The sequence below is a fragment of the Alligator mississippiensis genome, chromosome 1 (assembly GCF_030867095.1).
Source record: "Alligator mississippiensis isolate rAllMis1 chromosome 1, rAllMis1, whole genome shotgun sequence".
Classification (NCBI taxonomy): domain Eukaryota; kingdom Metazoa; phylum Chordata; order Crocodylia; family Alligatoridae; genus Alligator; species Alligator mississippiensis.
The window spans coordinates 379,360,751-379,384,891 of NC_081824.1; the positions used below are offsets into that span (position 1 = coordinate 379,360,751).

Genomic DNA, 24,141 nt, shown 5'->3' on the forward strand with positions numbered 1-24,141 from the left:
TGAGTCTGCTCAAACATGGTGTAAGGAGCAGCATCCCTCTACATCGACAGGTACTCATAGGGCTAACTTCTATTTCACCTTTTCACCTATGTGCAACTTGCATTGCTGTGTAACTGCAATACTCAGCCTTATGTGCACTTTGGATTACATTCAGACTTGCGTAGCTATTTTTGCCCTGAACTCTCATTTTGAGCATGCTCAGAGCTGCATAGGCTCTGAGACAGACTAGAGTTGCCTGGGTATGCAGATACTATCAGATGTATAAAGAAACTTTAGCCCCCAAAACAAGTACTAATAGAAAAGGTTTGACAAGAAGACTCCTCACAACTTTTAGCAAAAAAGCTTAATGCTGGGGTGTCAAATATAGGCCTGCAGATGAGACTGGCCCACAGAGCCAACACTTCTGGCCTGCTGGGCTAGGGAAGTCAGGGACATTCCTAGGGGTTACAAAAATTGGGGCCCTGGTCCTTGATAGACATGAACATGGACAGCAGAAGGAGAACAAGAGAGGGCTGAGACAGCCCTGTTAGCCCTGTGGCGACTTGGCCTGTTGCCATGTTTGTCATTGTGGCAAGAAGCAGCTTTTACTCCCTCATCTGCCACTGCCCTGTGCTGGATCTACTGCCCTATGACTGAGCTGCTGCCACCACATGCCCTAAGATATAGCTTCTGCTGCTACCAAGTGTCCTCGGACAGAGCCACCTCTGTCTTATGTCCCTGGCTGAAGCCATCAACCCATGCCAGAGCTGCTGTTGTGTCTCATGCCCCATGCCCTATGCTTGTAAGTGGGCCTAAGTTCCAAATCTGGCCCAGGGCACAGTATAAGTTTGAAACCTTTGGCGGTGAGGAAAATTGACCAGGGAGTGAGAGGCCACAGTTCTCATCCTTATAAACTTAGAGACATCTCTTGCTTTCAAGTAAAGTATTCTAATGACAAGTTCATGGGATATACATTGTCTAGGCACTAGGCTGCTGAGCCTTCAGAAATCTCTGAACCTGCCTGAAGTTTGGCCCCACTCACCTAACTTATATATAAATATCTTTTCTAGATGCTCAATTCAGTAACTTATAAAATAATTCCTTGCCATCCATGTCCTAGAAAACTGTGCGTACTAAGATATACTGTAGTTTGTTAGATCATGAATTACTCATGGTCACAATTAATTATGGATGGGCATCAAAATAAGGGTCTGAGTTTCAGTGTCACTCTCATTGAATCAGTCTTGGGTGGTATAGCTAATGGATTAAGCACAGGCTGTATGGACAGCAGTTTTAAACCCCTTCCAGAATTCCCCAATGTTCCCTTTAGTTGAGGGCAGGTCAAGGAACTTTTCATGAAGACACTGTTGGAGATCTTAGCAGACCTTTAGGTCTTGAAGAGTTTTAATGTTGAATCACATCACTTTTGGCTATTTTTAGTGTTTCAGAGCAATCCAGTTTTTCACAATGGATCTCACAAGATGCTGATTTGTTCAGAAATCATTGTTTTTTTGCATGGCTTGTGTGATACAGGCATCCATCCAATCAGGGGTTCTAACACAGTCAAGGCAGTACCAGTCCTTAGAGCAAGAGTGTCTCTAGGTAGTCTTGTATTTTTCACTTTGTCTGAACATTGTGTTTTCAGACAAAGTTAATGATGAAACTGTGCTCCATGCAGTTACTCAGGAAAAAGATGCCATTGGAGTTAATTTTCTCTGTTCCTTCCTTCCCAGTGGTGCTACTCCAGAGTTCCAGGTCTTGCCCTACTCTGATATTGAAGACACCAAAGAGATTGATCTTATCCACCTTGGGAATATTAATCAGAACTTGGGCAAGTTTGGAATAGAACTGTTCATTGTCATTGTCATCATTGTCACTATTATGCTTTGGAACATACACAGTGATGACAGTGGCATACTGGTTGTTTCTGAGCTTAAAACAGTCAGAAGAAGTTGACTGATGTCCACAGTGGGCTCTGTAAATTGACTAACAAGCTGATTCTTGATAGTGATCCTGATTTTATGAACATGTCTATCCTGGGCTGGTTTCCCCTTGCAGGAGGTGTAGCCTTCCCTCATCCCTGTTTGTCATAGGTGACCCTTACAGGAGAGAAAGACTCCAGATGACAAAACTCTGAGAATCACTGGAACATGCAAGCCTCTCCAGCACTACAAGATTCTGGTCCCTGGAAGGGAAGGGTTCATTCTGCTTGGCAAAACGGCATCTCAAGATTACATCTCAGCAGAAGAAAAAGACCTATCGGCTCCTCAAAGTCAAAGCTTAAAGGAGGATCCATAAAATCAAAAAACAGTGGCGGCAAAATAAAGCCAAGGAGATTGACCATACATTTGTGCTTCAGTGATAGAAGTAAAGTTTTCAACATAAAGGATGGTTTGAGGATAGTGCTCTTGGTATAACCCAGGATGGAGGAAGCTGATACAAGCTTGAATGGGAAGCTTTTGTTAAAGAAAGGCTTGTCCTGAAGTGTTCATATAGCTAAATATTTTAGCATATTGCTCATTCAATGTCCTGCAAAAATAATTTAAATTATTTTTCTATATTCAATATTGTAAAAGTCAGCAAGCAGGCTTATTCTTAAATGTCAAATTTATCATTGTTATACACACATACAAGGTGAAATTATGATGATGTTAAAAATACAGTCAAATACTCATAGATTCCTTTAACAGTAAAAGGAGAGGCAGGCTTAATTTTTTGTTCACTGAAAAGAAAGTATATTTTATGTTGATATATTTTAAAATAAATTCTCCTGCCACTACGTGATCAGATTCTGTTTATGTAAATGTGAAATTTCACTGTAATGTTTTTAAATTCTTATGATCAATAAAACACTTTGGTGAATGGAATTAATTATTCTATTTTTTATATATATTAAAACTTGACTTAAAGCTCAGTCCTCCAGTTATGATTTGTCAGACAGAGAATAAGCAAATATGATGCTCAGTTGTTTTCTTTTTCTATTTTTTAATAACTCTAGATAAATATTTCAGTTATGACTGACTCAACTATTTTTTCCCTAGAGTAAATTAACAAGGACAGAGAGTTTGGAGGGAGAGGCAGTGACCAGGGATGTGTCAGCAATATTATCCCATCATCCCAATTTAATGCTCCAATAATGGAGCTGAGTAAAAAGATCAAAGAAGGAAAGAAATACCTAAAGGGCATAAGCATAAGGGACTTCATCCTTCACTACTGAAGTAAATGGGGAACTTTTTGCATTATTATCAATTCATACAAGATTTGGCACAAGAATATGTGTGTGTCGGGGAGGGGGGGGATATGCAGTGGAAAGGGAGAGTAGCAGTGTGGGGTTGAAGAAAATATATGGGAAGAAGCCAGAGTAGAAAATATGGATGTTATGGCATTCATTGGCTTGTCCCTGGTGAAGAAGGGCTTAAAGAGAGCTTCTGGTCTGGGCTGTCCCTGCCCATGCATGCCTGCAACCAATGTCAGGCTTTCAGGAGGGATATAGAAGCAGGGAGTCAGGCTCAGAGAAGGACTCTCAGTGCTAACTAAGCCTGGCTCCTGGTCAGATGTCCTTTGAGACCAAACTATATGGATTCCTAGGTCAGTCAAGGTACCTGGTAGTTTGTAGCATAGAGACCAGGGTGCCCCATTAGAATGGGAAAAAAACAAAATTTTAAAGGGACAGTGATGATTGGGAGAAGAGAAAAAAATGGAAAAATGAAGAAAAGGAAGGTATGAGGACAAATTGTGGGGATGAAGATTAAATAGAATTATCTAAAGAGAAGATAAAATACATTTTTTAATTGTACTAAATTAGAAAAAATTCAAAATGATGATGCAAACAGATGGAATAAATGATGAAAAGAGGGAATAGACGATGGGAAGGGGGAAGTGGGAGGAGTATTGAGAAGGTAAATAAAGTCTCCTAAAAACTTAGTACATTCACTTACAGAGAAATAATAGCTGAAAAAGACTAAAGGAAAAGTATATCATATTACAGAAGAAATATGAGCAGTACAGACATAGAAGGGGAAAAAAGAAGACACAGAAATCAATGGAAATACTGCAAGATATTTGTATTATATTACAAGTAAAAAAGAAAGTTTGCTGTGACATGGTACAACACACAGGAGATATATGAATGCTGTGAAATTTGGATTTGAACTACTGAATGATAATGAAGGATTCTGGTCATCTCTCAGATGTCAAGTGTAGTTCCACTCCACAACATGTGACTATCAGCTGAAGCAACTATATGGTTATCTTCCACCTCTTCTTGGGCGTGTCCAGACGAGTGTGCACCCACCTCTTGCCCTGTTTCAAACCCCTTTGTGCTTTAAAAAATAACAGAGTTCAATAAAGCAGGGCAGGTCATGATCCTGGACCATTCCCTGAGGCATCTGGAGCCTGGGTCCACCACAGAGATAGTCTGCCTGCCAGAGCACCTCTTTGGTTGACCCTTGCCCTGGTGCTAAAGCACATGGCCTGCCCGTGTAGGGCAGGCTGCGTGCTTCAGCACCAGGGCTCCAGTGCTGGTAAGTATGGGGTCTGGGGGGCTGATGAAGTGGGGAGGGAACTATGGGAGGGACCCCCACTGGTCCCGCCCACTCCCCCTGCCCCCTAATCCCTGCTTTGCCCTGCCCCATCTCCCACCTGCCCCCCAAGTCCCCCGATCCCTGCTCTGCCCGGCCCCAGTCCCCCAGCTCCCCCAAGTCTCCCAATCCCTGCCCACCCACCCCAGAATCCCCATAGGGAAAAAAAAAACAACCCCCCCGGCACTTACCAGCAGTCAAGGTGCCACGGGGGGGGGGCAGCTGCAGCTGGTAGGGGTTGAGCCAGGTGGAGCAGCAATCAGGGGGCTGGGGCATGTTGGTCTTGCGGGGTGGGTGGTAGCCCCTGTGGGGGCTATTTGGTCCCTGCTGGGCTGTGTAGGGCTGAAGACCCTGTGTGGGAGCTGTAGCCCCTGTTGAGGGACCATAACCCCTGTTGGGGGACTGTAACCCCTGTTGGGGGACCATAGCCCATGCATGGGGATGATAGCCCCTGTTGGGGGGCTGTAACCCCTGTGTGGGGGCCATAACCCCTGTTGGGGGGCCGTAGCTCTTGTGTGGGGTCCGTAGCCCATGTGGGAGGGCAGCCGGGGCTTTTTGCCTCAGCGCACCTGCTTGGACATGCACTTTGTTGTGGAGCAAATTGTGCCACTTGGGGCAAAATAACCCTGCCTGGCTCCTCCCAGATCTGCAGAGAGGGGCAGCTAGAGCCTGGGGCCAGAACCTGTGGTGTCCCCAGCAGTATAAAAAACTGCCCTGTCCTGGCCCTATCAATACAAAAAGCTGCCCTGGCAAGTAGCTCAAGGTTACTCAATCTCAGGAACTTCTGGAGCCCCGCCAATTGGTACCTGGGGACACTACCCCTTGTGCCAGCTGGACTGCTGAATCAGTCCTGAGAATTCCCTGCATCTTTTACCCACTGCAGCAGTCTGGCAGTGGGGGCTGCTGTCTGGCTGTGACTTGCACCTGCCAGATCCAGATGAGGCCTGCACATCCAATACAGGGATCTTCCCCTCTGGGCCAGCTGCCAGTGGGCTGTGGCTGCAGAATTGGCCTTTGTATGACACTACTGCCATGTGCTCCCCTTCCTTGCCTTCTGGGCATCTATTGCTTGGAAGATCTTCTGGGTGTGGTGGCCTGCTTTGAACTGTCAAAGCATGCAATCCTGGCCCCAGTTGGCCAGGAGGTCAGCCATCTTCAGCTGGGTCCAAGATGCCAACTCTGAGCATGCAGGGCCCTGCCACTGGACTCCCTCGCAGGAATTCTGGTGTTCCCTATTGGAAAACTGAAAAAATCTCTAATAAAAAAATCCCAAAGCTCTGTAAAATACGCCAAAATCCATGTTCCTCCATTATTAAAACAAAAGACTACTATATATATAGGGACAGAGAGTGAGAGACAGAGATCAGTTGGGCATGTTTTATTGATATATCTACAGTGTTAAAGCAATGTGGACACCTAGCAGTGTCTCTATCATCATAATAAAATGAATTCTAAATACAGGCATGTCACATCATATGCGCATTTAACTTGTGCGAATTCAACTATATGCTGGTGGGGAGGTGGAGCGGGGCTTGAGTCTGCACGTGGCGCTGCCGCTTACCTGGAGGCCCAGCCACCATTGGTCACCGGTGACACTGCCTCCAAAACCTCCTGCCGCCACCACGGAGCCATTGGAGCCATGTGGCCAGCCACTGGGTGTGGTGGTGACCGGGCGGCATGCAGCCAACCCCACCACCACCCCAACGCTGCGCCATTGCTGCCGGCTGCACAGCTCTAAGCGCGGCTCTGCGGCGGTGGTGAGAGGTATTGTAGGCAGAGGCAGTCACCTCAGGCACGGTAATATGCAATTTCACTATACACGATTTTTGGCTTTACATGCTGCCTTTAGAACATAACCCCTACGTAAGATGTGACTTGCCTGTACCTATATGTTTTGCTACCCCCCAAAGAGGCTACAGCACCCACACAGGGGCAACAGCACCCCATCAGTGGTAACAGCCCCCCCCACCCCACAAGGGCAACAGCCCCCCACATGGACAACAGCTCCCCATCAGGGATAACAGTCCCACCAAAAGGGGCCAAATGGCCCCCATAGGGGTTACCACCCCCCCCACAGGGCCCACATGACTTACCCCAGCCTCCCGATTGCTGCCCCACCTGGCCTCATCCCCCACTGGCTGCTGCAGACCCCCAATGGCTGCCCCCCCACCCCAGCCCCACCCTCCTGCTTCCCCAGGCCCCTCAATGTCTTCCCTGCCCAGCCCCATCCCACATTTGCACCCCCTGGCCCTCCCCGCCTCCTTCAGCCCCCCCGACCCCTTACTTACTGGCACTGGAGCCCTGCCTGCCCTGCACTGGTAGGCAGAGTGCTTCAGCCCCAGGGCAAGGGCCAACCACAGAGATGCTCTGGCTGCCAGAGCATCTCTGTAGAGTACTCAGCCTCTTGTTGCCTCAGGGCATGGTCTCAGACCGTGTCCTGCCTTGCTTTTTTAAGCTCTGGGTTTTTTTTACCCCTAGATATCCAGGGGTCTAATTTTGCTCCTGCGCTGCAAACTTGCAGTGGTGGAAACCTTTTCCTGTTCCTGCACGTGCCTCTTGCAGCATCTCAAAAAGGTTTGAGACACTGCAAGAGGCACATGTGGACTCATTTGGATGCACCTTATGGATCTTGCCATAGTCACACAACTTCAATTTTAGGATCTTGAATACTTGTAAAAAGGTGAATACACATGTAACAGACCTTGATTTAAGCAGTGTTAAAAACATGGCTTCAATTTTAAGGAATTCTGTATGAGTGGAACAGAATCCTGTGAAATTCAAAGGGAGTTCTGCCCTGGAACCAGGATACTAGATGTAATATATGTGCAGAGTTTTTTGTGAAGGAACTCTTCAAATTCCCTTTCCCCCCACCATCCAAGACTGTTCAAAGATGGTGCTGTCAGTGGTATCAGCTTCTCTTGTTGAACTGGAAAATGAAACTGACTTTTACATTTTGGGTATATATATATTGTATCCTTTGCCAATATAGTAAGAGCTATATTTCCTTTGGCTTTATCCTTTCTTGAGATTGTGGGTTAGTGTCACATCTGAACCATTATGTGCAATGACTGGATTCTGTTTCTAGAAATAAAGGTAAATTTTTGAATACCATGATGATAATCAAGGGTAAATAACTAGAAAGTGCAACATTCTCACTTTTCAGAATATTGCTTAAAAAGTAGATTTTATTTATGTGTTATTAGCTTTCAATCAAAATTGTTTGAACAAATATGGATGCAATGGTGATTTTTTTCATTAAAAATGAAAAGTAACTGTCTTGACATATTTTTTGTTTTCAGTATTTTGAATTTTCACTTAGATACAGACTCATTTTTCAGTTAATAAAGAAGCATAACTAAAAGACACTAAGATATTTTGATTTCAGTATACATTTTTTTGCACATCTTTAATAGCTCTTTAGAGTAGGGCTGTTTAAAAGTACTCAAGTAACAGCCCAGCTAATTGTTAAATTGAATAAAAATATAATGTAACATCTTGTCTTCTCCTTCAGTTAGATGAGTGACACTGAGACATTTCCCTGGAAATACTATTCTCATCAAGAGAGCTACTGCTGTTGTATCACTCATATCTTTATAATAAACTCAACATGTTTTTTTCTTTGAAGAAATTAGATTTAATTGACCCAGTATTCTATAATGTATTTTTGTGCACTGTACTGTGCCAGCTTGCAAACAATTCCACTTTCAGGTGTGGTTGGACATGCTAAGAATTATCTTTCTTTCAAGATGAAAATTCTCTCCCAGTTTGTGGGATCTCAGACCAGCAAAGCATTAAAGCTCAAGTCTGAATATTAAAGCGTCTCAGGAATAGAAATATGCAGGAAGGCTATTTATTTCTTTGTACCCCCTTTAGTGTTAGGCACATTGCAGATGGCTTCATTTTAAAGTTCCATCAGGGCTTATATTTCAACAGCATATTTTTACATGTGCATAACATTCTGCAAAAAATTAAAAATTAGAAAAACAAACTTCCAGCTTCAAATTTTCATCCTTCATGTGCTACTTCCATGCAATGTGACCACACTTTCAAAATAAAAGTGCTCAGATTAAAAAATATAATTATATTTGAGTCTAGGTAGGTCTGGGTCATGAAATACATAAAAGTCAAAATTCCACTTCTTGGAAATGGTAAGCTAATGTCATTAATGCAACTACTGATTCAACAGTAGCATGTGCATACTCTTTATATGAGAAGATATTTTTCCTCCAGTAGTGTAAACTTCATGAAAATGAACATATTGTTATTATTCTTTTTTGGACCATATTCACATTGTCTCAGTGGACCCTTAAGTGGTACATAGGCAGGTTTAACTAAGCAACAATTCAAAATGACTTGGCCCCAGCACCATACAAAATCAGATGCCTAAATGCACTATGTACCTCTGTTTGGAATTGCAAGGGTCCCTGGGCAGCCATGTTTAGGCACTTACAGCTAATGAGAAGCAAGTCACAGGAGGCACTTTGACAATTAATTCTCAGTGGGCACATCTACACATACCCTGATGGTGCAGTAACAGCTCGTACTTTGCCAGGCCAGTGGTACAGTTATTTTTAGCCCCTACATTGCTGTAACAATGTGTTATACTGAGGGTTGCTACGGCATTGTAGCGGCGGCATCAGTTTTTGCTCATTGATGCTACATTGCCATAGCATGTTGCTATGGTGATGTAACATCGTGCATGGACATGCCCAGTGATATTCAGACTGGCCCCAGGTAGCACACTGTGGCAGAATGCCACCTCTGTCTCTCCCTAAAAACTCTGCTATGTGACAATTTGGTTAACTTGGTCACTGTAAAGGGAAGACATCCCATGGGCTCCAGGTAATCATGAGTTGTGACCTGAGCTGAATACATTCCAGAGGGAGGGGGGAAACCTGCTTCCTCTGCCTACTTGACTGGCATCACATACCTGGGTGGGTGGGCTTAGACTCCCTATTGTTGTAAGCAATGCCAGTCTGCCCAACAACCAGTGATGCATTTCAAATTGGTTGGCTGGCTGCCAACAGGTGCTGGCTTCCATTGGAGCAGGTAAATGAGGTCATAAGGTCTATATCAGTTAAGGACTGCCCAGGAGGAGGGGCAGTAGCCATGATGAAAAACTCAGAGAGAAACTGGATCATCTGAAGCTTGCTTTTTCTCTTGAAACTAATGATCAATGAGCTCCCGGCCTCCAGAGGGAATCTCTACCTGCCTCTGGATGATACTCATAAGCTACCTGAGATCTAACTAGATATATAGCTTGCAGTAACTCAGAGGTGTGATCAAAGGCTACCTAGCCTCTGTTTGCTTTATATGATTTCTCTGATATTGTCTCTCTCATACTTCCTAGGAAACATTATGCTATTCAGCAAGCAGTCAGGAGAAGAAAGATTTTCCATCGTCAGTCTTTCACAATCCATGGCATGACTATCCTCTACAATAATCCTAGGTATCATGAATCACAGGTCGAGAGAGATGCCTAACACTTATCATAATTTAGGTGCTGAAGCCCCTGAAGGGTCAGAAAATCAGAAATACCTGCTTGTATTAGCATTTTGTTGAGACTACATAGAGGCATCTCCAGACTTTCTGAATTTCCTACAATTACCAGGCATATAGCACATATTCTGTTTCACTTGTCTGCCTAAATGGCATTTAACCAGCTGTGTAACTGTCACTTCTTGGCATTTCTGCATTGTTTGAGCCCTATTCCATGTGCAACTTCCGCGTGGCTCAGGCATGCATGTTCTAGGCTGTATACTTGCTGAGCCAGCGTTCAGCTTCCTTAGCATGCTTAGTAGTCATGTGGATGTTTATGAGTCCACAGTGCACATGGAATAGGATTGTAAACTGTGCATAAGTGCCAAAACCAGAACTTATGTGACATTTTAACTGTTTAGGAGTACAAAGTGGAATAGCTGTCCTCCTTTAATGCAAACAGATGTCACCTTCGTGCTGGAAAAAAAATGGTGTCCCAAAGCAAAAGCAAAAAAGTTTTTGTGTGTCACACCTTTTGTTATACCACAAATGCCTAAATTTGTGTCTGTGACAATAGGTAGTATACATTTGTGCTGCTATTTTGTGATGGAAATCTGTTTCTTTTAAGGAAAGAGAGTGTGGGCAGCCTAAAGCTGTCCATGCTCTCCAGCTGCCTCAGGCAGGCAGTCATGGGGTTTCTGGGGGCCAATCCTTCATGCTTCAGGAGTTCCTCTGTAGGGTTTTCCTGGGGCCTCTGAAGCCCTGAGAGACCTTGTCTGGGTTTCCCTCTTTGCATAGGTTTGCCCTGAAATGGCATCCCTGGTGAGTGAGGAACCCTGAGTTTCCCCTTTTGAAGAGGTGTCCTTGGCAATTCCAACTCAGGACACACCTCTGCAAATGGAGGAAGGAACCGAGATTTCTGTACTTGCAAAGACATGCCTGACCATTCCTGCTCAGGACATCCTTCTTTAAATGGGAGAATCTCAGGTTTTTCTACTTCCATAGGTGTATCCAGAAGGTTTTCCCACAGGATTGGACCCCTGAAGCCCCATGAGTGGCAAGGTCCTGATTGTGTTGGACAACAAAAGACGTATGTTTTAGGCAATGCAGTAGTTCAGCCGTGCTAAAACACATTCTAGAATAACTGATCTGCTTCATTTGGTGACGTCTCTTTATAGTCTTAGATGTCTCTGAAGTGTGTCAACTCTCTGGGAATTTTAGGTTTCTATCTGGGCTATTTTAAATCATTCTTCTGGAACACATATCCAAAGGTTAGTCATAGCAATGGCTAAGTCAAGGCATCCACTAAGAAAATTTGAATGTGGCTCTCTGAGTAACAGAATATCTTTCTAATCTAAACATTACTACTCACTTTAAATCTTCTCACACCTAGTATTCTCTTTTTCCCCATTCCCAGTAAACACAGAACAAATGCTACAAAACAGTACATCTTGAACAGACATTTTGTAGTTATAAATAAAATAATATTTTGAAGGCTGCAATGGAAAAAGTAAAATGTTTCAAAAAGAAGTTCTTGAAGCAATATGGTCACAATGTCAAAACCAAAGGTTGCCCCAGAAAAAAAAAAAGGACATATATTACAGTCATATTATGTGGCTATCTCAGGTACACCTATAAAGTTGCTTATATCTCATATATTTCTCCTTCAGTTTTTTCAATAAGAAACACTTGACAGATGAGTTACCCATAAATATCACATACATTTGAACTTTTAATAGACATTTTAGACCAGCGTATTTTGAAAGTCAATACAATGGTTTTCTATTCTGCTTATGGTAGGTATGCTTAAGTTTTGTAGGTCAATATTTTAACAGATTCTTTTTTTTTCCTTACATCATTTTAAACAGATAACGATAGCTGTATATGATATGGAAAGAAAATTGTCCTATAACAAAGTGGGGGTTTCTATATAAGATTATTTCATTTTAGACCATAAGTTATTGTGTAGAACGGTGGGGACCAACCTTTTTTTGGTAGGAATACCACAAAATTACCCCTGTACCCTCCCCAAGTGCCACTCCAATCCCGTTCCCCTGTCTGATCTGCTGCCCCCTGCCATGTACTCCTTGTTCAATATGCTGTTCTGCTTTCTCTTCCCTGCCCTATCTGCCAAGTGCTTCCTGTCCATTTCCTGATCTCTGATGTGCCATCCAAAGGGGATACATGCACATGTTCACAAGACCTGATTTACAATCATGTAGCTTAAATCCATGTGATCATTAATCAGGTCCCTGCTTGTGCACACGCTTGTCAGTGCTGAGAGCCATGTGGGGACAAGATCTATGTAAACCAGAGGGTTGGGGGGAGCTAACAGGTTTGCTGGGTGCTTGGGTGGGTGAGGAGTCAGATTGGTGAGACTGTGGGGGCTAGTGGGGCTGGGGCTTGGTGAGTCTGTTGAAAAGTTGTCCTTCTGGGGAAGGTGGGGGTCAGAGGGCTAATTATAGCCCAGTCAGGGTTTGACAACCCCCCTGCAGTCCCAGGGCCGGACCAAATGGCTGGGCTTTCCCCAAGGCTGCACTCCAAACACGTACACATGTTCAGTGGGTCATGTGAACATGTTCTAGGGACCATTCCTACAATCATGTGGCTTACTTTAAGCTGTGTGATCATAGATTAAGTCCCACTTGTGCATGTATTTGCTGGTGCTAGAGGCCACACTTGGAATGTGATCTAAGTGAGCCACAGTAGCAGTATGGCTAGCTGGTCTCTGGGAAGGATTAGCAGGTCTGGGAGGACTGAAGGGGGGCAGATGAATATACATGGGGGGCAGGTGAGTCTCCAGGGGTCTGCAGGGGAGTTATTCATCCAGATGTGTGAGGTTTGGGGGACAGTAGGTGGGGGGAGGTCGGAAGAGCACAGCCTTGGGTCTAGAGTGAGAAGCTGGGTTTCCTAGACCTGGGTGTGTGCTTTGAACATGTACAGGCATTCGACAGATCGAAATAACCTGTGCCCATTCTAACTTAGTGTACTTCTCAGGTGAACTAAGAATAACTGGGCCAGCCATTTTTTGCCCTACCTAACCTCCCCAAATGTCTATATAAATCAACACTTAGACTGGCCTAACCCTAGTTAAGTCAGTGTAAGTGTAATCTCTGTACATAGATAAACTGAATTAGATCAGGTGGCCTTCTTTGCCCAATTTAACTTTCACGAACATCTGCAGAGTTGGGCATTTAGGATGACCTAATCCTAGTTAGGTCAATCTAAGTTCAATGTCTGCATGAATCCAGGGGCTGTCTATGCCTCTGTGGCATACATACTACAAATTGGTGATCTCTGATATAAAGGCTTGACTGGGTCACTTTTTGTGGATTTTCCAGATTTCTGTGACACAGTGGTTGATCCAAACATTGCTTCCTACTAATTTTTATAAGAATCAGATTAGCTCTGAGTCAAGTTCTTTTATAATCTTTAAAGCCCTGCATTATAAATCTGATGGCAATAAAATTAACACATTGTGTGATCTGTAATACAATTTACTGAGCGGGGAAAAATGTGATGGCCAATTGAAAGGAGAAGTAGAACAATTAACTCCAGTTTTGATAGCTATCTGATATTGTCTTGGAAGTTTTTTTCTCACAGTGGATATTATCACGTTGAAAATCATCAATTTGATAGTGTTCCAAGATAGTTCAAGCTAATGAATGCTTCTGTCAACATCACTATAAAAATAAAAAGTATACAAAGGTAATGAAAGGTGGCATTACTTTGAAAAATAGATACTATATCACAGTGAGTTTCAAAATCAACTTACTACATATAAACTGTAAAGGTTTTAATAGATAGTAGGCTATTGATTTTTTTTTTCTTTTGTGAAAAGGAACATTTTCCCTTTCAGTTCATAATATAGGTCTATTGCCAGTATGTCTGATTACTGTATATTATATTTCATTGCTGTCTTTCATTCACTCATTTGAGAAAATTAAAAAATTCTTTGCAACCCAATATATCATCAATTTTGACATTGATGTTGACTTTCATAATTTGAATACATTCACTTTCAGATATGGTGACTATCTCCACAAGCAATTATTGGGACAGAAAAAAAAGAGCAGTTAGTGCACCATTACTCTAAGAAGACACAGAGCCTAGTGGCCTGTATACTGATTAAAATGACAATAATGCCTGAAGTCTAATATAGACATCTCTGATTTACTTAATGTAAAGGTACAAATTCTGCATAGGAGAAGACAAGCTGTTTGAACTTTTTTTGTGGGCTTTTAGAAAAATGAATGTGTTTTCAGGCACAAAAGCACTTATAGCACTAAAGCCAGGGTTATTTATATCATTTTTGTGTATCAGCGGGTGTACCTATATGTGCGTACTTATTGCACAGTAAGCAAAATTACCGTGCAATATGAGCATGTGTCTGCATGTGCACGTGCACACCTTTACCACACAGTAATTATGGTGGCTTATGCCAATTTATGCCGATTAGCCAGTCCGCGCACACAGTGTTACTGGGCAGTAAGGCATCTACATGTGTGTTACTGTGCAGTACCACTGTGTGTGTGGACTGACTTGGGACTAACTTTAGTCCCAAGTCAAGCTACACACAATGTTAATGTGCTTTAATGCCTGCACGTGTAGGCACTGGCCTATTCCAGTTTACTGAGCAGTAATTTAGTGCACAATAAATTTAAGACAGTGAAAAGGAACTTGTGGATATAACCAGTATAAACTACACCAGAGTGTATCCAGGGAGGGGAGGTGACCAGTTATCCCAGGATAGCTGCTACAGTAGGCAGCTACCTGCTTCTCACCACTAAGTGGCATTAAACAAACAATTATACCAGGATAGTTGTGGATACTAAACATCTGTGGCAGTGCAACTTATATAATGTAGCTTTACTTCAACTTCTAATCCCTGTTTGACCCAATGATCCCCAGGCAATTTTACACCAGAGTCTCAGAAGCTAAACAAAGTGGAGGTGTGTACGCTTTTTTTTACACTGTGTAAATTTTTGCACTGTTTAAAGGCAATTGAATGTGCCTAGATACTTATTGAAAATTTAGAATTTTGATATTGGGAATTAATGCAGAAAAAGCTAGTGTGTTATAAACAGGGATCCTAGTTTTCTCTGATTTTAAAAATATCTCCAATTTTTGGTTAAAGAAAAATAACCCCAAATTCACATTTTTCTGTGATTAACCCCCCCCCCCCCACACACACACACACACAGTGGTATTTCATTTTAATCACAAAAAAGTGTCTTTGGGGTTACTTTTTTAACCAAAATTTGAGGATTTTTTTTTTAATCAGAAAAAAAACAGGATCCCTGATTATAAACTTGCACCCCCAACTATTATATACATACTTCACCATATATCCTAGCCTATGTCTTAATATTGCTATTTGAAAATAAAAATAACTCATTTCACAAGGATGTTGAGGTGATTAGCTACAGTAAAACATTACACCTATGCAAAATGGTGCTGGCATGGAAGGGCTGTTTTCTTAAAAATGAGTCCAGGAAGTGGTAGTTAATGGGGTGATGCCCCATTTTGATCCAACTTTGCCCCCACTGTAATCAGTTAAATAAATTTTACTGCTAACTATTCTGGGGGGAACATTTGAGCCACCACAGGCATTTTTGATAATATCACCCGCAATTGTTTGTTTGTTTTTTTTAAATGATCAAATTTACAATTTTTTAACCTTTTAAGCTGTGTGTTATGTTACTGTAGCAAGTTTAAGTAAGAGTTACAGTTGTTATTATCAAATAAATATGCAACTCTGACTAAATATTCTGCAAACCATCCTGTAGAAAATACTACTAATAAAAATGTGATTCAAGTTAAAACGGGTTTTCCTTTTTTCTTGCAAAGTTAAACTTATTTCCCATTTTTCAGCTATTAATTTTACTTACCAAATACCTTGCCAAATAATTAATCTTTAATTTTTCCAAGAACAGTATTGAATGACTAATTATCTGTGGACTGTTTTGTTATAATGATGGTGAAAGAATGTTAATACTTGAACATATTATTTTCTATAAGTAATTCATGATATAACATGTTGAAAACTTCTTTCTTCTGTCAAGGGATTTTTAAATGAGTTCTCTTACAAAAGAATTTCTCTGAATAAAAGAACATTTTTTTGTCAAGGGAGCAAATGAGTTGGGAGTCTCTCAAATGTTCTGCAACAACTTCAGACCAGTGCATATAAAATACCAATGATTTTAAGTTTGTGGGGAAAAAAATAAAACTATAATGCAATGGAGTGCTCCTCTGAAATGGTTAAAATTCATGGTCAAGCTTTTTTGTTTTCATTTAAATTAAATAGCAAGTTGGAATAGTTGTAGAGTAAGATGTTCTTAGGGAGGAAGGGGATTAGAATATGGTGTAGGCGAGAATACTGAGACTATAAATCAATGAAAATCTCTGGAAAACAGAAACTGTGTGAGTGTATATGAGAGAGAGAGAGAGAGAGAGAGAGAGAGAGAGAGAGATGCCTGTATATTGCCTGTGGTTAGAAGACAGTAGATCAACTGTTATTTCAGAATTTTCATTCCTAGGGATGATATAGTTCAGGGACAGTATGAAGGTAACATGATTGTGCTCATCGAAGCATGCCCTAATACTTTTCAGGCTTAGGCAGAAGTTAATTTTTTGGATGGAAATTTTAGACTTGGTTGCCTTAATTCCACCTAAGCCCTACTTTAGCTACCCACGTCATTGGATCCTGGCCTTAGCTTTTATCAAAATTTGTCATAGTTTTGTTACTTAATAGCTGGATTTTAAACAACTCTGCACTTGAGTGTGAATATCTAATATACACACAAAGAGATTTGTTCTTTATAAAGTTATAATGGATGTACATATATTGTTCCTTGTAAGCCTATCTAGTTTTACTCATAATCTGAGTCTTTTTAAAGAAGTGCTTTATAGGAATACTACATTCTTATAAATGATAAAGCGTATCAGAATTAACTAGTTTGTATTAGTCTATCTCTGCTTTATTAGAACTTCAGCTTCCTAAGCTAGACTATTTTAAAGAGTCAGTCAAATAGGAAATGTACATTGGGAGTAAAGAAAATTTGGACTTGAGTCTGCTTTAGTTTTCTTATATGTTGTTTTTACACAATAATTTTGGCATTAATGCTTTCTGATTTGACACTACTTCTACCATATACTTTTAAACATCTAGTATACATTTATTTTTATTTTATTTAGTAGCTATAGGAAAAAACAGAAGTTTTCTCATTGTTCATAAGAAAGAAAAAGGAATGTGAACCCATTCAGTGGCCTAATCTTCTTTTGTGCTTAATAGTAATATGAGTTTCCAGAGTCTCTTGCTGTCTAGAGAATAGGTATGGTGAAAAAAATATTCTGAGAGATGCTGCCTGAATTCTATCAAAAGTAATACAGCAATACACAACTGAAGTTCAAATAAGTCCAATTTGTCTGGTGAAGTTATTTTTCCTCCTTGAGTAACAGCATATACACAACAGATTATTTAAAAGGAAATGCATTGTGTGCCTTGGATGAATTTTCATCTGACAAAATAAAATTAATATGAAAAGTATGAAAAATATGAGGCAAATAATTTATTTTGTCACAAATCTGGCCATTTTTAATTTTATGCTGGAAGAGTACTATTTTTCTCAGCTAATGGGAGCAATCAGTTCACCTGAGTTTCTAATCAATGATTAGTGCCACCACAATACAAATTATAATTATTGTGATCTCACTTAAAATCAATCTGAAGGCATAAGCATCTTCCAGGTCCAAAGATAGCTAGTGAAATATTTGCTATTATGATAGGAAAAATGTTTGTATCTATATAGTATCTACATAATATATATGTTTTATGTATATGCATATGCTTATTAACAAGAAATACACACTTTTGATAAGGTACAATTTTGAAGTAGGATTTATTTCTTTTTCCATAGAGAAACAAATTTATATTTGTGAGTTTCAGTACTATTTACTATGGCTGTGTGAAGCTTTGGTAGCTGATTCGATTCAGAGGAGATTCAGCATGATTCGGGGACCAAATCTCCAAATCCGAATTGAATCAGCAGACCAATTAAAAGCTTCAAATCAATTTGAAGCCTCTAAATCAATTTGGAAAAGCTTTGGAAAAGATTCAGCCGCTTTGAAGATTTGGCCATAGACTAAACAGACAGCTGATAGCTGTCTGCAGCTGGTAAGTCTCTTGGGGTTGGGGGAGCAGGGAGGGAGGGGGTGTGGGGGAGGGCGGGATTGTGGGTGGGGCTGGGACAAGCTGCCCAGCTAGGACAGGGGGAGGGTGTTACTTGGGGAGCGGGGCTGGGAGGGTACAGGCTCCAGGTCTGGCAGCACTGGGAGTGGAGGCTCTGCCCTGCTGGTGCTTGCTCAGCTGGGGAGGGGGCTGGGATGCAGACACGGCTCACTTGGATGGAAGACAGCAAGTGGCAGCAGGGTATAGCCCCTGCATCCTGCACCCCCTGCACCATCTGGCAAGCAGTGGCAAGGCAGGGCCTCTGCTCCCAATGTTGATGTGTGTGTGTGGCAATGCTGGGAGTGGGGGCTATGCCCTGCTGCTGCCTGGAGCAAGCCACGCCTGCATCACAAACTCCCTGCTGTGCCAGCTGGGCAAGTGGCATCAGGGCATAGCCTCTGTGGCTTCTCCTGCTGAGGCAGAGGCAGACACAGCTGGAGGAGCTGTGGGAGAAGCCCACATGGTTGCCCTGCCCAGACCATCCTCTGCCCAGTCCCATCCTTCCAGCACTTTAAAAACAACAACAAAAAAAGCCCTCGATGCACCGGGTCTGGCAGCAGTAATCAGGGCCCCTGAGGGCTCGTGGCAGAGCCTACCCATGCAGTGCGGGTCAGTGGCACTGAGGATCATCCTCCTGCTTGGCACCTGCATGGCAGCTGCTCCATGGTGTGGGTGCAGTATGGCTTGGCAGGACGCCGCACACTGTCTGGGAACTGGGGCAGCTCCAAGTGTCAGCCAGAGCCCAGCACCACTCAGCCCTTGCGGCCCCAGCTCCCAGACAGTGACTGGCATCCTTCCAGCTGCTCTGCACCCTCACCATGGGGCAGCTGCTGTGTGGGTGCCAAGCGGGGGGGGAATTCCCACTGCCCCCCCATGCTCTGTGGGGGGCTCTGCCAGTGCCCAGAGGCCCTAATCACTACTGCTGCAGCTGAGGCTTTTTTGGGGGTTTGTTTTTTAAAGCGCTGGGACTAGGCTGGGGCCAGGCAGGAGATGGGGCTGGGCTGGGCAGGGCAGCCATGGGGGATTCTCCTATAGCTCCCCCTGCCTGGGGAGAGGCAGGAACATCTGGAGGAGCCATGAAAGAACCTGCAGCTGCCCGGCTGTGCCTGCCTCTCCCCAGCCAATCCGAATCACCAAATCTCTTTGAATCAGCGCCGAATCTTCCAAAGCCAATTCAGCCAAATCGATTCAGGACAGTGATCTGAATCTCCAAATCAAACTACTGTCCTCTGACTCTGCTGAATCCAAATCTGAATCGAATACTTCCTCATTCACACAGGCCTACCAAATACTAATCCATCTCAACTTTCTTCCTACCCATTTTCTATTTCATTTGCTTTTTGCTTTCCCTACATTATTACACTATATCTTTTCTTCTTTGATTTATTTCAATACTGCCTTTGGGTGTAGTACTTTCTTGTACAAAATCAATATCCATGGCATCGAGAAAACTGAGGGGATTTTCACACTTTTCTTTCAGTATTGGCAAGAAAGAGATGCAGATACAGACATGGTGTTCTTTAAAGTCATTAATGTTTTAATTAAGCAATACAACATAACACCATGTGCATTTGTGCCAATTAATACATAACTAACGTACACATTAGTCAATGCTGCTGCACAATCCAAACTTTAGAAATATGAAAAGGCTGTGGTTTTGACAAATGGAGAGGAAAACCTATTTTTTTTCAACATTAGTCCCTCCACATTAATATTATGTTTGTTAAGTAACACATATACTTTTTGTTTGTTCCCCTGCCTTGAGAAATGGAATCTTTAGGTACTTCATTCTCTGTCCTGAAAAGAAAAAAGCAAAGGAGAAAACACCCTGTGTCCCTTTACTCATTTCTTCTTCTTTCACCTCCCATCTATTCCATGTACTCTTTCTAAGTAATGTTTCATAGTTTCATAGTAGCTAGGGTCAGGAGGGACCTGCACAGATCATCTAGCCTGACCCGCATCATCTAGCCTGACACCCAAATGCTGGCAGACAGCTTCCCTCTTCCCAGGGTTCATCTGATTTCCCTTTGGTTGGTATCAAAGTGCAACTTAATACTTAATATGTGCAGGTAAAACATGAGCAAATGCATATTCAAGAAGTTTAGTGTTTGTTATGCCATTCTAGCATTTGAAAGTTGTTCCATTTTAGATAAAGTCTGTCTAGATGTAATGGGTTACAACATTACAATGACTGGCAACTATAGAATCAAAGAAAAACAGGTTTGGAAGCATTGGTGGATGAATGCATGGACCAGCAGGGCCCAGGTCCATGGGACCCTGACAATTAGGACCCCCCCCCCCGGATATGTAGGTTCCCTCAGAAAATGGTGGGTTTCCCCTTGCAGGCAGGCAGTATTCCAGCCTGAAAGGGGTCCTGCTTGAGGCTACTGGGAGATGCAGGGGTGGTTCCTCTTCCTGGTGGGGGGGAGGCTGGGCTAAAGCTGGGCTCAGACAGGTCAGGAGGGCTGTGCCTCTGTGGTCTGTGGGCAGGAGTGGGGCACTGGGAGAGATGGCTATGGGGAGGCTAAGGACAATTTTGGGGTGGCTATAACACCCTACATCAAGACTCCTCCCCCCAGTGCTATCCTATGCATGTTTGTGGCCACATGTGGCCAGGAACACAGCCAGGCAGCCAGCTCCCTGATGGTAAGACTAATGGGGGGGAAGGAGCATGGAAGTAGGAAGGGGTGTTGGGGGGACATATTGAGGCCCCCCATGGTGAGGGAGGGAGTGGGGAAGGGGCAGGGACTGGGGGAACTGCTCTTCCTAGGCTGTGCATGGGACCTAGGGGGAGGGGGCCTCCAGTTTTGTGTTTGTCCAGGGTCCCAATAAATATAAATCCGTCTGTGGCTGGAAGGGATCTCCAAAGTTAATATAGATCAACCCCCTGCCTGCCACAGCCCCCAATACACAGGAAGGCAAATACCCCCATAGTCTATACCAATATGACCATAGGGTAAAACTCCTTCCTGACCCCAATATGGTGATTGATCTGACTCTGTGCACAAAAGCAAGACCCTCAAGCCAGGACCTTCCAGATTTAAGTCTCAACAGGAGCTTTGGCACATTCCAGTTTCATATAATCTGCAAACTTGCTCAAGAACGTGCTCCTTTCTATGCCAGCATCCAAATCATTAATAAAATGTTGAACAGTACCAGGCCCAGGACACACCCCTGTCCAACTCCACACAAAACCTCCTTCCATTCTTACATAGATCCATTTATCCATTTATTACTTTGCTTGCAGCTAGTGAGCCCCTCTTAGAAAAAGTAAAAAAGGAGGACCTGGAGATCTACAGACTGGTGAGCCTGCCCATGGCATGGAGGGGGTGAACTGACAGGGGATCTGCCTGTAATAATGCTGGATTGAAGGTAGGCTTTTTTGCAGGTCTGTGCTGGGATGGGGGGACCAGGCCTGATAGGATTAAGACAGGGTGTTGGGCTGGGGGAGCAGCATGGTGAAGGATGTGGTTGGGACAACAGGGTGTGGGTGTGATTTGGAGATCCATGGGGTGGAGGAAAAATATTGTTTAACCATTGATGCAATCAAGAAGTTTTGCTAATACAAAAATGTATTCAACCCAGCATTATTACAGGCAGATGATAAGACCTAGCAGCAGCAGCAGCAGCATATGGTTCGAGGGAGAGGAGTATACCAAGCCCTGAGAGAAGGTTTCCTGCTGAAAGAAGGCTCTGCAGAGTGCAACATTTCCATTCACACATGAGTTGTCAATGCTTTGCTCTGTTTGTCTTTTAACCTTGCCTTCAGCTTCTTTCTGACAATGGGCTTCACTCAAGCTCTAATAGCTTAGCATTTTTGGCCACTTGTACACATGATGGGGGTTTAGTTTTCCCTAAATTGAAATGGTGGGTTTTTAATTATGTAGATCAGCAACCCACCGTTTCAATTTAGGGACTTCTGTCACTGTGACAGAACAGTGATGGTCCCAGTGATAGGTGTCAGCTCGCCCCCTCCACACTGCGGACAGGTTCTACCAAAAAAATATAAAAATTGAGGCAAGAGGTCCAATCTCTTCCCCCCCCCCCCCGAGCTTTCCTGCCTCTCCCACATGCTAGCAGCCCACTCAGGAAGTCCCAGGGGAGGGGGCCCCACTGCCATGGAGGGAAGGATCCCCACCCCCAAAGCTCAGGGGCTGTGTGGACCAGCAGGAGCTCACCCCCCACAGTGGGAGAGACAGGCAGGCTCTGTTGGAGGGGAAAAAAGCAGTCCACTCACCACTTGTTTTTTTCTCCTTCTTGGTGGATCCTGAGCATGCAAGTTGATGGGCCATGCAGCCCCTGAGCTGAAGAGAAGGGGGTGGTGCTTCCCTCCATGGCAGTAGTTCCCCCTGGAGCCACCCAGGTGGGGTGCTAGTAGGCAGGTGCTGCCCCAGGTGTCAGGCAGCACCCAACCTGATCCAGTGGTGCACGGGGCACTGGAAGCTTGTGTGTACTTAAAGAAGCATGGGCTTGGCAGGATTCCAGCACCCCATGCACTGTCCTTGCTGTCTTCCTACCACCTGGTACTACCCTGGCTTGCCCCTGAGGAAGTGTAGAAAAGCAGCAGGAGGACATCTGGGTGTGCTGATGGCCAGATAAGGCAGCAGGGACAGTGTATGGAGTGCAGGAAGCCCATCAAGCCTGAGCTTCCTTGAGCACACCTGGGCTTCCACCACCCTGTGCACCACCCCTACCACCTTCTCCAGACGTATTGCAGCAATATGTTACATAGCAAACTAAAAGACATCAGATGTATTTTACTTTGCTATATAACAAAGTAATTTAAAGTGATATATGCCCCCACACATGTACTGTGTGATAAAATTAAAATGAAATATGCTGCTGCAGGTGTAAACAGTGACACCTGTCAACAAGCAAAGTGACCCCGCCAGATTATTGCACCAAAGTATTAAGTAACACAACCCTCTGTAAATAGTGATGCGGTGGCGGACTGTTAAGTGACGCAACCATCTATGGCTGGTGATGCGGTGGCGGAGTGTATCAGCAATTTGACCCATCATGCGAGCGGCGCGTGATCGCAATGTTAAGCAGAGCGTGATCACCTGTGGTCTACCCAATCAAAGACCACCTAATGGGCATGGCTGGCTGGCCAGCATGTCCATGGGTTCCAGAAGGTACCATTAGGGGAGCTTTCTGATTGACCAGAAACTTTATATAGGGGACTGCACGCCTTAGTGCAGGGTCCCCAGGCTCTGAATCTCAGGACGGGCTGATCACCCGTCTTGGGGCCTGGTCAGACCCCTAGGTCTTTAGCAGAAGCTGCTCCAGTCGCTCCAAGCATCATAAACTTACTGCCTCACATAGTACCTTGTCCTAACCAGACACTGTACTTGTATACTGCAGTCTCCACCCATCACCCATCGCTACCCATCGCTTGTATATATTCCCTTGCTGTTGTATATGGTTCGTTATCACCAAGTTGTTTTGACCTACTGTTCATCAGCCTTGTAAGTAAATATCAAACTTTATTTCACACCTCATTGTCTGTGGTGTTTATCTCCACCTCGTTCTTGGCATCCCCGAGCATGTCTGGGTTGGTGTCACCACCCGGTGCCCCACTTGACACGCAACTGCGGCCGTTTCTCAAGGACCATCCGGGAATCGAGGCCCACATGGCGATGAGGATGGGATCGCCAAAGCGGAGAGAGGAGAATAGCACCCAGAAATCAGGGCCCCAGGGAAATAAGGGGGGCGAAGTTGATTATGTCACCTTAAATTGCCCTTGGAGGGACCGCCAACGGCCTCTGGTAGAAAATATGGCCGATCTATGGGCTCATGCCCTCTATCACCGGGCCGAAGTGGGGAAGCTGAGCGGATACTTCTCCATCCGCACCACTGAAAGGAACCAAGAGG

The 24,141-nt window shown here is 43.7% G+C and overlaps 1 long non-coding RNA gene across 1 annotated transcript in view; it reads left to right on the forward strand.

Moving 5' to 3' along the window:
• LOC109282884 (uncharacterized) overlaps positions 1 to 23,761 on the forward strand; it is a 42,760-nt gene extending 18,999 nt beyond the window's left edge. The window contains exons 2-3 of the long non-coding RNA XR_002089920.2: positions 21,515 to 21,639; positions 21,853 to 23,761. This is a non-coding gene — a long non-coding RNA (uncharacterized LOC109282884). The remainder of the gene's footprint in view (positions 1 to 21,514; positions 21,640 to 21,852) is intronic.
• The last annotated feature ends 380 nt before the right edge of the window (positions 23,762 to 24,141 follow it).